This window comes from Aotus nancymaae, unplaced genomic scaffold, assembly GCF_030222135.1.
Source record: "Aotus nancymaae isolate 86718 unplaced genomic scaffold, 86718_ANA_hifiasm-v0.15.2.pri h1tg000010l, whole genome shotgun sequence".
In the NCBI taxonomy this organism is placed as follows: Eukaryota; Metazoa; Chordata; class Mammalia; order Primates; family Aotidae; genus Aotus; species Aotus nancymaae.
In genome coordinates this window covers 12,936,913-12,961,637 of record NW_026988421.1, presented here as the reverse complement: position 1 = coordinate 12,961,637, position 24,725 = coordinate 12,936,913, and positions in this window count along the sequence as shown.

Genomic DNA, 24,725 nt, shown 5'->3' with positions numbered 1-24,725 from the left:
GATGTGGTAGTACATGCTTGTAGTCCCAGATACTTGGAAGGCTGAGGTGGGAGGACTGCTGAGTCTGAAAGGTTGAGGTTGCAGTGAGCCGAGATCACGCCACAACACTCCAGCCTGGGCAACAGAACAAGACACTATCTCGAAAATAAATAATAAATAAATAAATATTTTTAAAATAAAGTAAAAAGCATGGACAAAACCAAGTATTGACGAGGCTGTGGAGCAGTGAGATTTTTCATCTACCACTGATAGGAATGAACAATGACACTGGAGAACAGTTTGGCAGTTTCTTATAAGCATACACTTACTGTATAACCTAGCAATTGCACTCCTCAGTATGTATTCAACAGAAATGTAAATGGTATGTTCCCACAAAAACCTATACATAAATGTTTACAGAAGCTCTAGTTAATTCTATATACCCCAAATCCCTATCTATTTCTATAGTCCCAAAAGAGAAACAACCCAAATGTCCTTCAACAAGTCAACAGACGAGCAAATGGTGACACAACTATCCCAAGGGATGCAACTCAGCAATAGAAGAGAACAAATGACTGATACATGAGAACAATTTGCATGGCTCTCAAGGGAAGTATGATGCATGTAGAAAGCCATTGCAAAGGGTTATAGGCATTTTATGATTCCATTTATATCACATTCCTCAATTTACAAAATTATAGTAATGAAGAACAGATCACTAGTTGCCAGGGGTTAGGGCTGGGGAAATGAAGAAATTATTAAAAGGTAACATGAAGTCACTTCTCAATAGTGAAAGAACAGTTTTGTATCCTGACTGTGGTGACAGTTACCAGAACCTAAAATGTCATGAAACTATACACACACAACACTCACGTAAAAAAATGTTGAAATCCGGGTAAGGTTTTTACTGGAATCAACAGCACTGTGCCAATGTCCATTCCCAGTTTGAGCATGTATCGTGGTTATGAACGATGCCACCATTGGAGGAAACTGAGAGTAGGGTATACAAGAATTCTCAGTGCTCACGTTCCAACGTCGTGTGGTCTCAACTATTTCAAAATAAAAAGCTATATTAGAAACAGCACATAAGTGCATATAACGTTACAATTCTGTTAAGTGCTACAGGGAGAGCTACAGGATGCTATGGAAGGCTCTGATACAGGGATTGACCTGGCGATGCAGGTCAGGGAAGGCTTGAAAATGAGCTGAGATCTAAGGGAAGGGTAGAGGTTAATGAGGTGAAAAGGGCAGGGAGGTTGAAGCCAATTCCCTTGACTTAGGAAGAGTTCAATAAGGTAGAAAAATAGTTCTTTCCATGAACCTCCAAAGCTGAAACACACAAAGGTGCAGACGAGCAGTGAAGGCTTCATCTAGGGTGGGTGAAAAAGAAGGGTTCAGGGAACTAGGAAACCCCTCAGCTACTGGGCATATTAGAAGGGTAGGGGGAAGAGAAGCAAGACCGCTGAGAGGGGGTGGGGCAAACCCCAACAAGTCAAGTCAGGAGCCCTCCAAAATCATTGCAGGGCTTATTGGGGTATGCTAACCCCTAAATCCCTAACCATGACTGGTGAAGGAATTCCCCATCCACAGGTGTTTTGGCCTAAATTTACTTTACCTGGCAGGTACAGGGGAGTTTTTGAGAGCAGCCTGTGAGCTGCTTCTGACTCTGTAGAGTGTTAGGGAAGAAGGAAGAGTCGAGTCAGATACTTCCCCTCCTTCATATATATCCCTTCCCTTCTCACAGCCGTTTCTCCGAGCCTAGCCATCTGCCAGGCAGCTTCAGGAACTGAATGAGACCCATGCTCTTCTCCCATCCAGCAAGTCACACCACCTGTTTGGGCAACAGTCTTCTCCTCCATAAAGTGAATTTAGACCAAATGACCTCACAGCTGACTCAATCTTCGGGTTTGTTGATTCTGGCTTCTGGCTTTCTGATACCTGTATTCAAATTGCTCTTTCATTTTTGTCTGCAGCCATATGAGTACCTAGAGAAAGACTGAGAGAAATGGTCCTGACTATGTTACAAGCTTACCTTTAAAGTCATCCACTTGTGTGAGAGAGTTCAATGGTTTAGACGCTAGATACAAGGTACAGTCCGCGTTTATGAATCCCTGGAAATAATCTTCTTAGGTCAAGTACAAAGAATTACTTCACTTGCTAAGTTCCAATGAAAAGGAAAAATTGGATGTACCATTATATAGACTTCCAAACTAAAAGAGAATTTAAATTTTCTCTTAATAGTGATTTGACTGAGCTAATATTTATACATTTAATAAAAGTTTCAACATTTTAGTTAAAATGCTATTTTTACAGTAGTCCTCTGCTCAGAGAGATTCAAATTATATTCATTAGTGGTGTCATGTTCAATGACTGAAGCCATAACATCAGAATGAACCCAACTGACGGGCAGAAATATATTTGCTTAACAAAAAAGAGCAAAAGAGACAAAGGCAGACATGAATAGAAAGGGGTTTTTTTTTTTCTTTTTTGGAAGGATGACAGTTCTTCCTTCCAAGTAAATTCTTACTTACCTATCCACCCAGCCTGATAAAATAATCACAAATATTTTAAATGCCTGCATTGAAATATGGATTTAGAACATTTAGTGATCACAGCAGCAGAATGGTTACGTATGGTTTCATTTGGACTCAGAACCAACCAAAATATGGGTGTTTATCTTTAAGCCTGTGGAGCAGAAGCATCTAATTGATCCCACTTGGGAGACAGACTGTGAATAATGGACCATTATATTTTGATGGGACACATAATTGCCTTGAACTTGTCAGAAGTTCAGGTGTGGGGATCCAGCTACCTGGGGCAGTTGCTGGAATGTGATGGTTTGCACGCTCCTGATCACGCATCTGCCTGCTGTAGCCCTTGTAGGGCCCGGCTCCATTTCACAAGAATAACTCACCTATTCATGAACAATGAGGTTCAAATTGTACTTTTCCTTAACACAACATTAACTCTCAAAGAGCTGGAAATTCAGCACTCAGTTTCGTGAGCTTAGATTGCAAATCAGTCACTGAGAACATTATATGAGCAGTAATCCCATTAAATATATCATCTTGCAAATATCTAAATCCAGTTAATTAACTTGTATTGCAAAAGAGCTTGGAGATATAGTTTTCAGAGAGCAACCATACATTTTAGGGCCCTAATTATACTTAAAGCAAATTTCAGGCTCTACTTTTTATTAACAAAATAGGTAGAAAACTGCCTTCTAAGGAAAAAATTGATTGATGGAGGGCTACGTTTATGAGATTTAAACAGAAAAGATATTTAAACATCTCAAAAATTAACTGCTTTCTTGCATAAACTTTTTACTTGCATTGTAGGGAGCTTTTTTAATAAAAGGATTAAACAAAGTCTGCTATTCTAATTAAAATTCAGAGCAATACAATGTTATCTTTGCGATGGCTGTAGAAATTAACTAGCTCATGAATTTAGCCATCCCTCAGAGTTCGTAATAATTTGACTTTAGCATGATATCCAAACCCACATGATATGTAGATTTTAAAATAATCACAGCAAGGATTTAAAAATAAAAAAAATAATTTCACCTAGTGAAAAATCCTATTGCTGAGTTAGAAATATATGACAACAATGGCTTAATAATTTCTCAGTGATCAATAATTGTCTGGGATGCATACATAGTTATATGTAGCTACATGTGTGTATGTTGCATGAAATTTGCATAAATGGAGTGCTTTGCATAAAGTTTGCAGAAAATTCTATGTGTGTACGTGTGTATGTGTCTGTCTTCTGATACCACTCACTCATTTCATGCTCATTTTGAACTAGCCTCATACCAACTCACCACAGTGAATCTTTAGTGGTATTTGTCAGTAAAATAAACCCTCCCAATACATGCGCTGCATTATGTTCCATGAAAAATCCACACCCTTTAAGTGCGAAATTCAAGACTTATTTTGAAATAGTTTAAACTGTGGTTTCTCTAGACTATTTATTGTTCAATGCAGACATATAAAAGAATAGCAATAAAGTATATGAATACTTTCAATATAAATAGTGCTTTTCTTCCAAATAGTTCAACTTCTCATCCTATGTGTAAATCCATTTATATGTATGAAGAATATATAAAATAAAATCTTTTAAAATCACAGTGCCAATTGAAGTCTGCAGCAGATAAAGTTTTTAAAGGATGTCAACAGCATTGGATTTATTCATGCTAAAATCCATGACCTCATTTGGGGCATCATGGTTCACTGTCCTGAAGAATAAAGTTCCAAAAATATTCAGAGGTACTTTCTAGCATTATCATTCTCTCTTTCCAAATGTCACCAACATTGAATATACCATTTTTATTAGGAAACTGTGTCTTATTGAATACTTCCACCAAAACTGTTTTGAGGAACTTATTGTAATCATTTGTACACTTGAAAAATAAAGAATTTAGTTGATCAGATAGCCTTTCTTAGGCACTCTGCAACTGGAATCTACAGAAAGTGATGAACATCTAACTCCAGAAAAAGGAAATCAATACATGAAGTTTCTCATTATTTAGCACAGGCAGGTACTTCTGATAGGTTGGTAATTTCAGAAAAATGTGAACTTGCCTCAAGAAAACTTTTGAAGATGACCTCTTTACAGCCATCTTCTAAGTGTTTGCTATTAGCTGTGAGCATTGTATGTGAATCATCTCATGTTCTCCTTCTAACAGCTCTGTCAGGCAAGATCTATTATTTACTCCATTTTACAGATGAAGAATTCTAGGCTTGGAAAGCTGTAATCTACTCAAAGCCTAAGATCTAGCAAGTTAGAGGTGTAAATTCAAACGGAAGCCCATCAAACTCCAAAACTCATACTTTGAACTGATAAGCTACACCCTCCATGAACAGAATGTCTTTTAATCTTTATTTTGGGGTACCCAGTTTTGCTTTTGTAAACTCACATTAGAATTGGGAATGCAAGAGTATGGTTGTTTGGTTATTTGCTACCCAATGGCATGGAGGTGGTTAGAATGATACATTCCGTAGGAAACAGCATACCCATTAGCTGGGCTTGTGCAGAACCTTGAACATGCAAGCTTGGAAATGCCACTATGGCTGATGGTGGGTGCACCGGGAGTTCCTTACTGACAGGTTTTCCCATGGAGGCCCATATATTGCTTGTTTTGACACCTTTTATGTGCACTATGGGAAGCATGGTGCAAAGCAAATTTAAAACTCTTAGGTTCAATTTTAAGGGCTGAAGTTGTGTCTAGTGAAAGGGTTAAATGCCTCCCAGGTCTCCCTGCTTCCACTGTCTCCTGGATCATGTTGTCTAAAAGCAGGGCTCCCCGCACCACAGCAAACTGAAGAGGTACCCTAATGACAGTATAATTAGAAGTATCATTGTGGTAATGATTCTTTTCATCTGGAGCACAGGCTGCACAGAAAAGGGCTCTCATTCAGCTAATTCCACCTGCCTATCTTTTCTGCCTCTCCCCAGCCTTTTTCCCTAGGTCAGTGGTGCAGGGTTAATACCAGGTGTTTGACAAGTCCTCAGACTTGGGGCTCATCAAACTAATTAAAGAGAAACACATCCAAATTCTAGTGAATTATTTTACTTTAAAAAATGCTTCCCATTCATCTGGCTTGGTGGGTTTGATTAATGAAGACGACAAAGGAGCTCTTGTTACTGCAACCCACAACCACTTGGTTCGGGTTCAGTGGGCCCAGGGAGAGGCATCCATGCCTTAATCTGGTCTTTCTTTCCTACTTAAAAATCCAAAGAGTAGAGAAGTTTCTGATTTTATCAAACCCACCAAGGCAGGAAAGAAAAGACAAAAAACATCTTGATGCATTAACTTGACACAGCCAGAATTTACTTGTTTAACTTAAATACCCCTTAGAGGACTTTACTTATTTATTTGCCACACATAGGGTAATCTAAGACATTAGGAAAGCATTAGATTCGTCCATATAGTTTAATATCCCTAAAACTAATAAACCTCTGAAGCATGCCCTTCAGGGGTTTACTCACAGCACCTGTCACTCAGTGCTGGCTCAGACTCTCCTGTGGTGTTACCAACCCTCCGAGCATAGCCCCACTGGTGATATACACAATGACCAAGGACATCAAGGGTCTAAATTTGGGAAAGAAAAACGAAGTTTTCGATTCTCAATGGGAGTACTTTTTTTAGTCAAAGGATTTTTAATTCTTATAGATAATTAGGCATCAAAAGTACATCTTGAATGGAATTGTTTGCTGCATTAGCAAGATATGTCTGCATAATTAACTAAGTAAAGCATTTGAAGATAGATTTGAGCATTTAGATTAATTTTAGATTAAAATGCATATGCTTCTGCCAGGTTAAAAACAAAATCCAACAGAAAACCATACTAATAAATCTAATATATTAAACAAAGCATAGATATTTAGTATGTTGCTTTTAATAACGTTAACCAAATTCATCATGGGATTAGGGCTTTAAAACCCATAAGCCATAAATACTTTCTCCAAGTCCCCAAACCCTAAAATGCCAAATTGTCCAATCCAATATATACCCATTTGGTGCTGAGACATTAAATGACATTTTAGTGTTATCTTTAAAATAATTATTCAGGCATTTGAAAATCATTTTTTATTCCATCATACATTTGAACCTACAATTTAAAAGACAGACATTTTCTTTCAGCAAGTTTCTCTTAGAATTTTATCTTTTGTGAACTTAAATTTATGGTGATTAAAACTGTTTAATGAAAAACATCCATTTTTGAAATGCACATCTAGTCTTGTCAATACTGTCTCACCAATTTTGACTAACAATAAAAATTATTTTATGCCTGAAAAATTAATTCATACTTGTGATGTTCAATAATTTCCAAGTTGAAAGTTTACAGTTTCTGAGTTTAAAGTTTAAGCAGTCAACTGATTTACAGCTAACCCAAGGGTTCTGTCACTTTCATTGAAAACTCTACCCAAAAAAGCAAACAGCCTGGTGTCAAACAAATTTATAAGAAGAAAGATGCTTTGAAAAATCGTGGTTTGTAAATTTACCAGCAATTTGAAAGTTTCACAGTGTGAAATTTACAAAAGAATTTGGAGGCAGGCTATCTTGCAGTTGATTCAAATATGCTACCTTGTTCTAAATTGCTAACCTCTCCTTTCTCAAGTGGACTCATGCTCTAAAAACCAGGCAAGGATTTGAAACTGGCAAGAAAATAATCCAAATGAATAAAGGTCTTGTTTCTCTTTAATCCTACTATCACCTTATAAAGTCCTTTTTGAAAAAAAAGTGAAATGTGGCAGTGAGCTTTTTTTTTCAATTTATTGTGAACATTGAATGTAGAATTGTTGATGGTAAGTTAGCTAGAAGTTTTAGCAAAAATTATTTTGAAATTCTCATTTAATTCTTGCTTAACAGTACGGAGTCCAATCAATGCAAAATGTCAAGTACTGTGTTGCTGAATTTCCCTGCTTCTTTTTTAATGTTAAGAATTGGATTTTGGAATGCATGGGTTTTCACATGTTAATGTTGAAATTGAATTCATTTGTGAGTATGTTGTAAGACACAATAAGAAAACTATTATCAAAAGTTTGATAATAAACGTTTTTGAAAATTTTTAGTATTATTTTGTTTCGCTTATTGCTATAATCCTAACAAGCACAAACTCAGCCCCCTTACCCTGCCTCTTAACAGAAATTACTAATATCTAAAAAAAAAAAAAACAAAGCTTATCCTTCACTTTTATTTTCATACCAAAATAATTCATTATTTTTTTCCATCTTCTTTTACCACCTAAGGAACAAAATCCCAACTATGGATTCAAAATGACAGATTTTGTGGGTTTTACTTTTCAGAGATGATGTCATTTGTGGGGAATTGTTGGGTAAACCATACACTCTTTTCAGAAACCTGCAATTACCTCTCTGAATAAAGAGATCAATGTCATGTTTCTAGAAATAATGGCTAATGATATGTCTCTCAAAAGGAAGTGGCGTTATTAATTACCTCACTGTGAACACACAGTTTATAGACAGCTCAGAGGGCCACTCGCCCAATTAAGTATAATGACTAAAGCTACAGTTAGTCCATCTGTACAGCCTTCTAGATTAACAAGCCTGAAGCTTTACAAGAGTTGTAAGGCTGATATGCACAGTGAGGAGAGCCCAGAGGCAATACCCGCACTGCCTTGGAGAGTTGGTATTATTGCACAACAGGGGGGAGCCCACGCCCCTTATTTTTAATCACCCAGCTTTGTTTGGATGGGAGCTACATTTGTATTGATCACCCCTGCCCCAATTTCCATGTCAAAGTGCATGAATTTATATTATACATTAGTATATATTTGTATATTAAATATATATTTAAATGTGTATGAATATATAAAATTTTAACATGTTTATATACTTACATATAAACTATGTAAGCATAAATATATAAAATGTTAAATATTATATACTTATAAACTATGTAAGTATATATAATATACTTTATATGTAATTATATGATACATTTATAAATCCATTATATAATTATGTAACTATACAATTATATACTTATATAAAATACAGTACACAAAAATATATTAATACTGATTCACATATGAAGGTGACAAGAACCCAAGGGGGGTCAAGGTTAAGAGAACTGACCTCTGTCAAGAATCAAGGCCTGGAAACCTTTAAATAATATATAGCGCTACATATGTGGGTATATGTATATACAAATACACATACATTTCTTTATTATTATTCAATGAACTAGTTTTTTCAGGTAGTAATGTAGGCTGATTATGAAGCCCCTGCACATAAATCCACATTTTAAAATTAGCTTAATTCTTCTAAAGGATATACCATTCCTTTCTACCCCCAGCATCAATATAACTTATCATAATGGCCCTTGTCTGTTGGCTTCTAAGTTTTTTTTCCTACTTGGCTTCAGGGGCTTTGTATTGAGCTCTGGGGAATGACAAAGAACACTTAAGGATAGACTGGGAGGTACCAAAAGGGAGAGGACACCTGGGACCCAGGACCTCGGCCTGACCCTGGGGCTCGCCTAGGTCATTGGAAGCTTAAGGGCTGTGGCTGGACTCTGGGCACACATCTTGGGCTGTCAGAGAACTGAGAGTTCTCAGCTGCCCTTGGCTACCCAGCTCAGTGATTTATGACTTCCACAGGAACCAGCCCCTCCCCATCCCAACCTGGAGATAATCCCACCTCCTCTCCAGGGTTTGGGTGAATTTTTTAAGTGTCTGAAATCCTGCCGTGATGACCAGGGGCCAGCTTGGCACCAGCGCATGCACAGAATGGCCTGAACTGTGTCCTCACCAACAGAGAGCAACACTTGCCCCGCCAGCTGTTGCTTCACTTCAGGTCATTCAGAAGGTCAGAAAACGTGCTGATTCACCCAGATGGGTGGCTGTGCAGAGCTCTGGTCACTTTTGGCAATTTCCAACCTGTTCTTCAGCTTTGGGGTCCGAAGGGTAATTGCAGCCTTCAGCTAATTAAAGCTGGACCCCTGAGCCTGCCAGAGTTGTTTTTGGTTTTGTTTGGTTTTGGTTTTAAGCACAGTCACCCATTCCATGTGTTTCTTCCTCCATTTGTTCACAAATACTTACGAAGCGAAAACCAAGTCCTAGGCATTATTACCTGTGAGAAGAAATGATGAGGCCAGATTGGAATCCCACCTTCACCACCTACTGACAGTGACCTTGAACAAACAACTCAATCTCTATGAGCCTCAATTTGCCCAGCTGCAAAATGGGGTCAACATTTTCTAATGTCAAAGGATAGCTGTGATGATTACATGAGATAAAATACTACAAGTAAAGTGTCTGATAATTTGCTTAATACAGTTGAAGTCCTAAGTAAATGTGTGTTCCCTTCCTTCTGCTCCCAGAAATTGGTCCAAGTACTGTGCCTGTTTGTCACTAAGTAAAGAGATATCACATCCCACAACTCAGGGATTGTGCCTGTTTGTCACTAAGGATGAAGGTATCATACTCCGCAATTCAGGAAATGCCAGATCTTCCCTGGCTCCCACTTGGGCCAAAAGTAACTCTTCCTTTAAAGGTAGGTAGGCAGCAAAAGTTGCAGAGGAGGAACTAGGGATATTGTGTGTCTGTGTGTCAACTGTGTTGTTCATCTCAACTTCTTGTCATGGAACTATCCCTTGCTGCTATACAAATGCCCAAGCTTCCATTACAGAAGATGGATTTAAGTTATCTGTTACATTTGAACATGCATAGAATGAACATGTTCTCTAGGAGAGGAACCCAAGTTCCTCTCCTAGAGAAACATTTGCATGTGTGGACCAGGAGACGTGGCCAAATGTTCACATGCAGCATTGCTTCTGGAGCCAAAATGAGAAACAGCTAAAATCCTAAGGGCAGTATAATTGATAAGTTGTGGTATAGTTCTTCAAATGAGTACTATACAGCAATGAAAAGTAATTACATGTATCCATATATGCAAATCTTAGAAACATAAAACTGAGTACATAAAAACTTGTCACAGAGTAACATAGAGGTTATGGGTTCACTTATATACAGGTCAAAACATGCAAAATGAAAATACACATATTCCCATTGCTTCAATTGACTAGCCTAAGAAATGCATATATGTATATTTTAGGAAATGTATACATTAGTGGTTAAATTCTAAGAAAAGTAAAGGGATGCCAGTTACAACATTCAGGATAGTGATTGTCTCTGGAGAAAGAAAAGGGGCACACGAGGGGTAGGGGAGGGAGAGTTTTATATGAATTGGTAACATACATTCCTGAGCTGGGTGGTGAGTTCACAGGTGTTAATTTTGTAATTATTGTTTCATCTGTATATGTGTTATATACACTCATGTATATGCTATGTTTTATGATAAAATATTTTAACATTTCCCATTATATGTGATTCTTGGGAGCCCAGAGTTTGTTAGGAGGACAAATACGTACATAAAGACATACAATACTGCTTATTACAGCATAATTTGCTGAATTAAAAAAGGAAGCCACCAAACTATTCCAGTACAAAAATGGTTAAATAAATTATAGTACAATCATTTCTTGTAAAGAGTCCTGGGCTACCAGTTTAAAAGAATATAAGGCTAGAAAACTAATAAATATCACACCTTCCAAAACTCAGGGAACAAACGAAACCAGAAATTAAGAGGCAGGATTCCTCTTGCTGTTAGGCTATTTACTGATCAGAAATACTAATTTAAATATGAGTTTTCTTTCCATCTCTAGCCACATGAGCATAAAGCAAGTAACACTAGGCAAATGTTTTCTACAAATGAGTTTTTGCTGGCAGAGACTTTGAAAAGGCCTTAATGAATAACTTACATAAGCAAAATTACTAGACTTGGAATCAAAAGTCTTAAGCAAGAAATATGGTGGCTGCCTCTCCCACCAGGATGGAGGTCAACAGAGTGCTGGAAGCCCTAAACAAGAATTGGATCGGGGAAGAGCACTGTGCTAGAATTCTCCTTCCTGTTCTTCCACCCACAGCACCTTCCTTGGGCACTAGAAGGTCAAGTAGAACACCACACCAGCCTTGGTACCCTCACAGCTACCTCGCCTTCATGAGTCCACCAAGGTTAAGATGGGAACCCAGGCTGTATAGGCATTATCCACCTGGACTCCCTTTGGGTCAGGCATCTTTACATCAGTGAACAATGACAGCCAAGTCTTTCTTCCAACTGCCCAGCTCATCTTTGCATTTCCCCCTCCCCCTGAATATTGGCAAGGGACCCTAGGGTAACCTGCTCTGACAGCTACCTGTTGGCCAACAGGTCTAAGATGAACAATCCTCCTCGGTCTCCATCACTCTCTTTCTGAGATCTAAGGATGGAGCAGGCTCTTCTAGGTAGTCTGAAACATCTCTGGCTCAGAGAACAAGTCCAGCCTCGAGCCACAGTAACTGTGAGCAGCAGGCGCATGCTTCGCATGAGAGTGCAGCAAGCTGAGGCTCTCTGAGAGCACCCTACTGTACAGAACACGATACTGAGTCATCCCAGATCCAAGCGTCCACTTACTCATTCACTCAGCTGATACACATTGAGACCCTACTATATGCCAAGCACTGCTCTGATATATGCTGGTTGCTGATATACAAGGTAAACAAGATGAGCAAGCCAGTAGATAAAAATTACACTGTCTCTGGCCAAGAGCTTGGAAAGAAACAAACAGGAAGTTGAAATAGAGAACAACCAAATTGGGAAACAATATACTTTAAAGTAGGGGACTGGAGAGACCCCTCCACAGTGCCTTGTCAGTTAGGAAGGATAAAAAGCAGCAAGCATGGAGAAGAAAAAGAGGAGAGGGTCTTCCCAGAATTAAAAAGAGATCAAATGCCTGGAGATGGAAAAGTATGTGGATAAAAGTTTCCGGATAAACGGAGCCAAGCCCAGTGAGGTGGACGGAGTGGGCAAAGACCATGCAGTTCCCCTTCCACAGATCACAGACCTGCTAGCCCAGCATGTGGGTCTAAAGACTATGTCAAGGCCGGGTGTGGTGGCTCACACTTGTAATCTCAGCACTTTGCGAGGCAGAGGTGGCAGGATCCCTTAAGCCTAGGAATTTGAGACCAGCCTGGATAACAAAATGAGACCTCATCTATACAAAACAACAAAAAAAATTTTTTTTAATTAGCCGGGCATGGTGGCATGTGCCTGTGGTCCCAGCTACTTGGGAGGCTGAGGCAGGAGGATTTCCTGAGCCCAGGAGGTCGAGGTTGCAGTGAGCCATGATCATGCCACTCACTCCAGCCTGGGTGACAGTGAGACCCTGTCTCTAAAAAAATAAAAGTAAAATAAAATAAAGACCATTTCAGCCAGCCTTCTCCTTCTGTTCTTGCCAAACGACATGGGCTCACATCAGAGGACCAGTTCTCTGTTCAGCCTCACAAGAGACACACTGATCAGTCCAGTCCAGGGTCTGCTGCAGGGACTGCCAGCCCTGGGACTCACTGATTCCCATTTTGATGACATTAGCTTCCTTTGGGGCCCTAGTGGTGTACTTTTAATCCAAGGACACCCTATTTCTGTCCAGAAATGTTATTTGGGGAGTGGGTGTTCAGGGAAAGTAGTTAGCTTGGCTGGTCCCAAAGGTCAGTAGTCCCCCAAGTCCCTACTTACTCATCATAAATTCCTGCTATGGAAGCTGAGAAGTCAGAAAGCATGCAATTATCTCAGGCCATCCAGAAGGCCTTGCATTGAGTAAAACCTGGTGCGGGCCCAGTCTGACTCTCAATCCATCTGGCCAGCTGGAGATTAGATAATTCCTAGAATGTCGAGCTGTGAACAGAGGGAAATGAAGGGATCTGTCTGGCTCACAGGGCAGATGGAGAAAGTAATGCTTTTCCAATCAGACTCAGACCCTTTGGCTCTCTGGTTCTGTGGCTAAAATCCAACGGTCAACTATGGATGAAGGGCATATCAGACTGGAAGTTCTTGATAAGGAGAAGCTAATAAATGCTTACAGCAGCTTCAATTTCTATTATATTTCATATATATGTGTGTATGTGTGTATATATATACATATTTAAAATCATGCCATAAAATAAAACATAGCAGAAACTTTTAAACCACCTGTAATTTCACAACCCCAACATAAATATTTTCTTCTGTATACAGTTACTTCTGGCCTTTGCCCTAAAACTTTCCTACATAGTTGTAGTCATGTCTGCACATACTTGTGTTTTTAAATTTTATATTATGTCATAAACACTTTTCCATATTCTTCCCAGCCTTTATAGTTAACATTTTAATAATGGCATTATTATACTACCTAGTAACTGTACTGTAATTTATCTAAGCAATACCTTTCTTTTGAACATTTATATGACTTTAGTATTTTACTATGATGGACAAGAGGCAATTGATAGTTTTATGTATGTAACTTTTTCTTTCACATTTTGTTGGAAATCTGATATTATTAAATTTTTAATACTTTTGTTACCATCTCTCTCCTTTCCAACTGTCCATTTTCTTGCTTTCTTTTTCTTAAGGCTCCAGCTCAAAGGACCACTATTTTTCTTAGACTCACTTCTAAATGCAAGTGACTTAGTGTGAAACTGCTTCCTGGTAAAACACCATCTCCCATGATGACTTGCATGTGATGCTAAATACACAGATGGTGCTTCAGCAAACTTCCCATTCAGCCTCATCTGACATGTGCTTTTGCCTTGTGGAATAGAATTTGGAGTGAAGGTCTTCTGCAGTCTCTGTTCTTGCAACAACTTTCTCTCGTATATCTAGCTTCTCTCCTTAGGCAGCTTCATAGAATGAAAATGTAATCATCCCTTTGGAGAGAGAGAATAGGAAGGGGCTTGTCCTTAGACAACAACAGCCTGTCACCTGGAAAGGTGCTCTGACCTAGAGAAGTGTGGTGTGACATGCAACATGAAGTCCATCCAGGAAGCATGTTGTGGCCTATGGGTCTGCATACCCTGGTATGTTAGTCTGACCCAGCTGCTATAGCAAGATACCATAGACTGGCAGCTTATAAACAACAGAAATTCATTTCTTACAGTCCAAGTCTAAAATCAAGACGCCAGATTCATGTCTGGTGAGGGCCCACTTTCTGGCTCACAGACAGCAACTTCTTGCTATATCCTTACGTGGTGGAAGGGGCAAGTAAGCTCTTGGGGGGAGTCTCTTTTATAAGGCCATTCATCCCATCATGACCTAATCACTTCCCAAAGGTCCCACCTCCTAACACCACCATCTTTGGGATAGGGATTTCAACATATGAATTGGGGTTAAGGAGGGGATGCAAACATTCACACCACAGCACCTGGGACAGTCTGCACTCACTTTTTCTTAATCTGCTGAGTTGGAGGCAGTCATTCCTATGCAGGCTCAGATAATAATGACACACAAACTTTATGACTTTTAAATCCACATTTAAGGAACCCTTAACATTTTCAAACAAAGACACCGAGAACAGAAGTGCTCTCTTCATGGGGTTGCTTTTCCTTGCAGATTTTTATTTTCTTTTGTAGGAAAGTTTTTAAATAGCGATAGGGAGGAGGTTTATGGGGCAGAAAGCACCATTCTCAAAAGTTTCACCTTTGACAAGTCTGTTAAGATTATCTAATACTATTTCTAGCTCTCCTAAGCAAAGCGGGTACAAAGTTACAGCTCTGGCAACTTTGATAAATCTAAAGAATGACATTTCTGAGAATGACTTTTCTCAATCTAGCCATAACTATCAATGAAGAATTCATGTTACTATAAAATAAAAAAATGCCAAGGAATTCACTTCTTTACTGTCAAATTGAGATTTGATGGAAGAAACAGCCAGGCAATTAATTATATTTAGAAACCATGCATCTTGACTTTGAAGTTAAATGTATTTCCCTGTGGCTTTATATTGGGAACAGCTTTTATTAAATTCAATTACTTTTCCCTCTGGTTTGCTCCATAAAGGTGCACTCATAGAGGAGGATGGCTCTTAGCAGAAATATTTCCACTGGAAAAGATGGTAATCAAGTGGGTTCAGTCACTAAAAAGAGTTGGTCCTTTATAAGCAAAATGCCAGATGAGAGGGTGTGTTTCTGGTGGTCTTCAAGTTTCACCACGTTCTCATCAGCCAGTAAAACAAAGAAGAAGTAAAAATAGAAGGAGAAGGGTCTCCTTATTTCCCATTTTGCCGCCTTCTTGCCTGTAACCCTACCTAAAGCCCTTACTCTTTCCCAGAGGGGTCTTCTCAACTCATCCACAGACCCTTGGACCATGTGATTGCTCTCAAGATACTCCCAGAGTCATCCGTCTTTGGCTTTGGCAAAAGCCCTGCACAAATGGCCTGGAAGGATAATTGGAATGAAAGCATTAATTCTAGATCCATCTCTGTCTCTAGCCATAGGAGACTTGATCATTTCTGCTCCATGAACCTCATTTTCTTCATCTGACCAGCAGGCAGGCGTAACAACTCTTGACCTCCCTATCCCATATAGCTGTTATGAGGATCAAACAAGATGGTGAGATAATAAACAAGTGATAATTGCAAAGCATTGGTAGGACTATTAATAATAATTTATGAACTATCAAATTTGTTTCACTGTCATTTAAAATAAATTGTCTCTTTGCTTAATAATTTTCTTGTCCAAATGTGCTAAGTTGTATCTTATTATAAGTAAAAAATGATTATTCTCTCCCTAAGCTACACAAGCACGGTAAAAATCTAACACATTATTTGCTTAGAAAGCAACTGCAAAAGTTGACTACATCATCAGCCAATCAGGTGGCAGCTCTCAATGAAGGCATTTCTAACCAAACGTATAATGTATTTCTGTAATAAAATTACCAATTTTACAAGTCCCAGGCATTGCTTTAAAATTGGTTGTATTAGGATCAAAAGCTTTGGTGCCACCTGGGAGCAATAAGTGGTCTGTTTCTTTCAGAAACATCACCTACTTCGGCCCCAAACCTATAGTTCTGGCTTAGTGAAATTAAGAAGCATGAAAAACACAAGGCAAGCTCAAAGACCTCATAGAAGAATGACACAGAAAAAATTCAATATTACAGACAGGTAATTTTCCTCCAAGCTTGCCACAGAAAGGAGCCAAGAGTACAACTGTAATCTTCCTGGCTTCCACCAGTAAGGCACTTTTAAAGCTGGATTCCAAAGCTCTGCACCAAAATCAACAAAAAGTGGTGTGCTTCTGCAGCTTGGCTAAATACTACTGAATTTGGTTGTTCAGATTCAACATTGTCCTCTCTCAGTTTTCATCATCGATAATGTGGATGTGAGGTTCAGGTAGCCTTCATTTCATCAGATGTATCACTACAAGCACTTAGAGAGAAGATGTCTAATGAGAGAAGATCATAAAACTGCCACATTAGGACTACAAGTGAATGGAACACGTCCTCTGGAACTTTCTTTGGGTACACTGGGCTTGGCAATTCAGTGAACTTTAAAAGAAACAAACAACATAGACATCCAGATGTGTCAATATCACAGCACAATGATGAAATCACTGAAGAGTTCTGCCTACTGATTTAAACAAGAGATCAAGGTGGGGCATAGGAGGTGGTTTTGAGCTTACTGTGTTCAGAGTACAGTATCACCAACATGGAAGATCTAACACAAGGTGGTATATCTTCATTATCAGATGATTATATTGATTGTCTATTATAAGTCTAACTAGGATCCTGGAAAAGGACATAATAAATCTGCTGGTTTGTAAACTGCACTAGGAAAAGGGCCATATTTGTCTTGTTGACTTATCTGTAGAAAGAAGCATAAAGTTAATATGTACTAAATGCACAATAGATGCTCTATAAATAAAAGAATGAACAAACTATTCGTGTTTAAGGTAACAAAGTACAAGTGTTTATTAGTAACTTTCTCCAAACTCTAATGATGAAAAAGTACAGAAAAATAAAAGGGTAAACTTGCATTGCTCCTAGAAACTAGGAAGGACACCAACACACTTCACCCCTACTCACCTAAAGATGTACAAAATTACTGGAATTCAATATTTGTTCACAATTTTCTTTAAGATAAAATGTATATACAGTCACATGAAAAAACCTTTAATGTACCATTCAGTGACAAATATATGCACATTATAACCCCAACCTCTAACAAGATAGAAAACATTATTACCTAGAACATTCTCTTATGACTCCTAGCCTTCTAAATCAATCTCCCTCTAACATTCCCAGAGACAACTATTATTCTAACTTTGTTTCTATCATAAATTAATTTTCTCTATTCTGTAATCTTATATAAATGAAAGTATACAATATGTACTATTTTGTATAAAGCTTCTTTAATTCCACATATCATTTTTGAGGGTCAACCATGTAACTGCTTCTTTTAGTAGTCTGTTTCTTTTCATTGCTTAGTAGTATTTTATTTATAGAAAGATTGCAAAATACAAGGTTAAGACATAAAAGTCATTTGTTTTTCTATGTATCGCCAAAAATACAGTATCATTTACATTAAAACCTCCCAAAAATGAAATACTTAGGTACAAATCTTAAAAAGTACAAGACTGATTTGAGAAACTACAAAACTGTGATGAAAAAAATCAGAGAAAAATTAAATAGAGAGATAGTCCATGTTCATGAATAAGAAGACACATTATTGTCAAGATGGCCAATCTTCCAAACTTTATCTACAGATTAAGTGCAATTCCAGTCAAAATCCCAGCAAGTTATTTTGTTGATGTAAACAAACCGATTCTAAAGTTTATATGGAGAGGCCAAAGACCCAGTACAGCCAACACAATACTGAAGGAGAAAAACAAAGTTGGCACACTACCTCACTCCAGGACTTACTATAAAGCTACAACTATGATGACAGTGTGACATTGATGAAAGAATAGACAAACAGATCAATGGAACAGAATTGAGTGCAGAAAAGACCCACATGAATATTGACAACTGATCTTCGACAAAGGAGAAAAGGCAATACAATAGAACAGTAATAATCTCTTCAAGGAATGGAGCTGGAATAATTAGATATACAAATGCAAAGCACACACAAAAAATTTAGACATATACCTTTTACCTTTCACAAAAATTAACTCAAAATGGAACATAGACCAAAATGTAAAACACAAAACTATTACATTCCTGGAAGATAACATAGGAGAAAGTCTAGATGACCTTGGGTATGGTGATGCCTTTTTAGATACAATGCCAAAGGCACAGTCTATAAAAGAAATAATTGACAAGCTGAACTTCATTACAATTAAAAATTTTTTCCCCATGAAGGACACCATCAAGAGAATGGGAAGAAAAGTCATGGTCTAGGAAATATTTGCAGAAGACTTATCTGATAAAGGATTGTTATCCAAAATATACAAAGAACTCTTAAAACTCTATAATAAGAAAATGAACAAGCTGATTAAAAATGGGCAAAAGACCTGAACAAACATCTTTCCAAAGAAGATACACAAATGGCAAATATATATAGGAAAAGATGTTTAACATCACGTTATTAGAGAATTGTCAACCAAAACAATGCCATACTACATTACATACATATTGGAATGGTCAAAATCCAGAACACCAACACCAAATGCTGATGAGGACATGGAGCAACAAGAACTTTCATTCACTGCTGGTGGGAGTCCAAAATGGAAGTCTTTGGAACACAGTTTGGCAGTTTCGTACAAAACAAAATACAGTCTTACCCTATGATCCAACAACTGTGCTCCTAGGTAACTACCCAAAAACCTGTGTTTAGATATTTATAGCAGCTTTGTTCATGATTGCCAAAACTTGGAACCAACCAAGCTGTCTGTCCATAGGTGAGTGTGAATAAACTGTGCTATATCCATACAATGGAATACTATTCACTGCTAAAAAAAGAAAATCTATCAAGCCATGAACAGATATGAAGGAACTTTAAATGCATACTACTAAATGAAAGAAGCCAATCTGAAAAGGTGAAAAGGCCATATACCATATGATTTCAACTATATGATATTCCAGAAAAGGAAAAATAATGAAGACAATAAAAAGATTAGTGGTTGCTAGGGCTTGGGGAGGGAACAATGGGTAGGCAGGGCACAGAGGAGTTTTAGGGAAGTGAAATTATTCTGTATGATACGTGTAATAGTGGATACACGTCATTACATATACATTTGTCAAAATCCACAGAAAGTACAACATCAAGAGTTAAGCCTACTGTAAATAAACTGGATTTTCAGAAATAATAAGTGTCTATGTAGGTTCACTGATTGTTACATATGACCACTCTGGTGCAGAATGTTGATAGTGGGGAGGCGATGCATGCCTGGAGATGGAGGGGTAGATGGGAAATTACTGTATCTTCTCAATTTTGTTGTGAACATACAACTGCTCCAAAAACATAGTTTATTTAATAAAGTCTACTTTAAAAATATATCTGGCCACAGTCCTGAAGGGAGGGCTAGCTAGGTATTTACAGCAGGCTTTTTTCCTTTGGTAGGACTTTGCCACCCAAGCATCATGAATCTTTGAAAGATGTTATTTTGCCTTTTAGAAGCTCTCAGCCTATCCTGTCACCTTCTCACATCACATCAGAATTTAGTAACAGTGGAAAAACCAGCTGTATGCTTGAATTCTCCATGCAAATATCTGGTTTTACCTTTCCCCAGGAGATTCCCTCTAGCTGAGCTGAGACCAAGCCTTAGCCCATCCTTGGCAAATGCACCTGGGAAAGAAAAGGATGGAAAATAATTACCTTACCTTGAGTCATTCTCCTGGGTAGGTAATGGTGTCTCTGCCTTTCTTGAAGTGATATCATTTGCCTTCTGTGTTGTTATATGATGCTGTTCAATTCTTTAAAATCCTTCTGAACTTTATGACAAAAGTCACATAGTATTATACTATCAGTAACTACTTATTATGACCAATCAGCCGATAATTCTATTTAAAGTGTATAATTTTTCAGAATTCTTTTATTTGGAATGTAAGCAAAGTTATTTGAAGACGATTTGTCAAGCCAACACAATCACACTTCAGAAAAATAAAGTTTTTCAACAATTTAGAGAAAAGGTGGTGTGGTGGTAGGAAATTTGAAAACATAGTCTTAGACAAGCAAAGGACTGAATGACCTAACTAACGGTATTCTCATCCTTAGAGAATTGGAGGATTACATTATTATATTTGTAATGATGAATCAGAAAAGAGATATGCAATGTCATCTAACGAAGACAAAATTTCTCCCATGTCTTCATTATTTAACTGTAACCTAACTGAATCTATTACTGTACATGAATTATGAATTAATAAAAAAAGGAGTTGTGTAGTCATAAAAACCAGGACAAAAGGAGGTCTACAGAGGTCAAGGTAGCCATTCTGTTTGCCAAATATTTTCTGGCTCTCTCCTTTCAGACACATAATAAAACTGCATTTTCTAGCCTTCCTGTGGTTTAAGTAGAGCTATTTAGTTAAATAGCCAATTTAACTTAGCCAATAAGTTGTGAATGGAAATAATGTATTGCTTCTAGGCTGAAATATTTAACAAGATTTTCTAGAAACCTCTTTTCTTCTGCCACAGCAACCAACAGCACTCCAAAGAGTGTTATCTCCAACAGCCAGCATCCTTGAGTAAGAACACCCCAGAGAAGAGCCCCAAACCAACCTATGGTGGGCAGACAGCATACAGATGAAATAAGTCTTGGTTGTTTTAAGCTCCTGAGATTTGGAGGGTAGTTTGTCACTGCAGCATAACCTTGCTGATCCTGACTGATATGGCATCCACACTCACTAGGACAGAGCTCCCTAAGGACTTCAGCAGTTCTTAGGACTCCATCTGGTTTCAGGAATGAAAACTGGATACTTCGAAATATCTTAAATGTCATAAAACATTCAACTCATATAAGTAACTCCCCTTTCTCTGATTCCACACACATCAAGCAATCTTATCATTACAATTGGGCATAGCATGTGCAATGGCTCTAGAGAAAAATACTTGTTTTTGTGAGACCGGCTATGGTGAGACAGATCTTTGCTCAGGGGCTGAAAAATCCGATTTCTGAGTCTGGAAGAAGCCAGGTTACAAGTGGGGAAAAAAGCTCACTCAAAGTGGCTTGAACAATTTATTGTTAAGAATTTATTGCTGACATAACTAAAATATTTTACAGGCATTTAACCTCAGATGTAGTCTGATCCAAAGGTGATCTGATATGGAATCACATGATTCCATACATACATATATGGAAAATCAGAGTTTCTCTATCATAAAGCCTTTTGTTACCCATAAATAGCCCCAGGAGTTCATGACACTGTGGGAGGTCAGAGGGTAGGCGCTGGGTATTTAACATTTCCCAAAACTGACACCAAATAGCTGGTTCCAATGAAGTCCAGTGTGCAGACAGCATTACCAGACAGAGCACCCGGTCAACTCATCTACGTATTAGAAGACCATGATAAACTAGCTTTACAGAAGAAAGGAAACTTCTACCACTTATGAAACCACAGACATCATACACCACTCAGGGCCCAAATCACTGGGACCCAAGCAAGATGCCAAGAAAGGACTGTTTGGGGTTCAGGTATAATAATAGTAGCTTAGGGCTTCAGGAATCACGTAACACCCAAATTAAGGAAGTGCCATGTCAAACGAGATAACACAGGTGTGAGCCGTGAATGAACCACATAGCTCTGTGCATGTTCCAGCTTTGGTGGCCACTGGATGTCTCACGGTTGGCAGAACCTTAACCCTTGTCATTCTGAGTTCCTGATCACCTCACCTCAGCCCACTTCCCTCATAGTTCCCTCCTGCCTCACTCATCTCAGGCCTGGCTCCTCAACCCATGTAGGTGTTCCATTTTAAACAAGAGTGATTCTGGATGTTTCTCCCTTCTCCCGCACTGCTTTCCATATCTAGTACCTGAGCAACTACAGTGAGTTCTGCCTGCAAAGTTACCTCCCATCTACCCACATCATCTCCACTTTCACTCCAACAACTGTTATTCCTCCCTGGACAACAGCAATACCCATCTCACTTTTTCCCTCACTTCTCTCACCTCTCCAATCTCTTCTCCGTGCTGCAGCTAGACTCATCATTTTAATATAAAAATTTGATCTATCACCCCATTTCCATGCTTAACATGCCTGAAAGCCTTTGCAGTATATTTCAAATAAAATTCACCCTCTTTACCATGGCCTAGAGAACCCTGCATGATCTGGCCTCTGCCCATGGCTCCAGCCCAATCAATGGCCCTCGCCACAGCCCACTCCCATGTCCAGCCTTCAAAGTGCTTTTCTCAGCCCACTATTCATCCTTCAGCTCCCAGTTTAAATGTCACCTTTCCAGAGAGGCCTTTTCTGACCAGCCAGGTTACCAAACAAAATACAGGATACCCAGTTAAATCTAAATTTCAGATAAGAAACAAATACATTTTTAGTCTGCCTAAGTCCTAAATATTGCATGGGGTATGGTTATACCAAAAATGTGTTCATCGTTTATTTGAAATTCAAATTTAACTGGGCATTTTGTATTTTTATTTGACAGATCTGGCAGCTCTACTGACCACCCAATGTGTTCCAGTGTTATTCTCAACCACGTTGCCCTATTTGTGCCCTTCATTCACTTACCATGATTTTCAAGCATATGTGGATACATTTTTTTATTGTCCTATCCCCACCTAGACTCTAAGCTCTTTAAGGGCAGAGCCTATGTTTATTTTATTCCTCAGTATAGTCTCAATAATTTGCACATAATAAAAGTTTATCAAATGTTTAGCACATAATAGGAGCTCTATAAATATTCAACAAATGAAAAAATGAGTACTATGTTAGCTGAAGAGTTAACATCTATTTGTTTTAACTCCTTCCTAGGTAATGTGGCAAGTTTTCCCCTTACTGAAAATATACTTCACAGACCAAAGCAGTAGAGTATGTAATCATAAACCATTTAGCTCCATAATTAGACCTTAATGTGACTAAATTCAGCTGATGGTGCTTCGAAGAGACTAGGTGTTGAGTAATGTTAACACTTTTTGACACCTTTCCAGATGATAAAAATCACTGGAGAAAAATAAAAGAGGAGGAAAGTAAAGATACGGAGATGCATAAAGGTGAAGTCACAAGAGCAGAAAGTTCAGATTCATAGTTAAGCGAGGAAAAGAAAGTAAACACTGATGCCATAAAATTGAAAACAGAGTAATCTAAGGCAAGGGGCTATCAGGAAAAAGCTTAAAACCCTGGGCCAAAGTAAAGATTACCTAGAAACTTTGGAAAAGCAAAGATTAATTTAAAAAAAAAAAAAAAAAAAAAGCTGAAGCCCAAGCATGAATAAATCCTGTACTATAGTCCTCATAAATATAAATTAATTGTCATATATAAAACAGCTAAGCAAAGAAGGCTAAGAGAAAGAAAAAAACTCAGGTGAAGGGTTTTGTTTTCAGAATCTGATTTGCTTACTTGTTTAGAAAAGGAAGGTGAGCCCAGATGTTCAATGGCATCAATTTCCCGAGAACGGCTGGGGTCTATTTGTGTATCCACAAATAAAAAAAAGAAATTTTACTAAATTTCAGGCCCATTTTACAGTAGTTTTAAAGACAGGGCAAGAGGTATCTCTCCTTGAGGTAATGGTGGCATAGGATATATGTATCAAATATTTTGAGATATGTTTTTGAAACATTATTCTTATTGTTCTCTCATGGATGTGGGGTCGCTTCTGGGGTCTAGGATGGATTCGCTGAAACTCACACAGGTCTAGCTGAGGTGTTTTTACAATCACTGATGTCTAGGAAAGAATACACTGGAAGTCATCTGGAAGGAAAAGTTCACTGAAAAATGTGGTGCAATCCCACAACCCCACCCCACAGCTTGATACAATCAAAACTCCTATCTTCATTGCCTTTGATAACACTGTGGGTACTCTGTGAAATGGTCTGGCTGTGTCCCCACCCAAATCTCCTCTTGAATTGTACTCCCGTAATTCCCACATGTTGTAAAAAGGACCTAGCGGGAGATAATCTGAATCATGGGGGTGGTTTCATACCCTATACTACTGTTCTTGTGGTAGTAAGTCTCATCAGATTTGATGGTTTTATCAGGGATTTCTGCTTTTGCATCGTCCTCAATTTCTCTTGCCACCACCATATAAGTGTCGTTTGCCTCCCGCCATGATTCTGAGGCCTCCCTAGCCATGTGTAACTGTAAGTACAATTAAACCCCCTTTTTTCTCCAGTCTCAGATATGTCTTCAACAGCAGCATGAAAACAAACTAATATACTTTGCTTCACTGAAAAGCAACTAGTAACATTATGGTGTCGTTCAGAAAGAGACTGTTACTTAAGGAGTGAATTTTCAAAGTAGGGTATTATCTAGGAAGGTGTGGGGCAAAG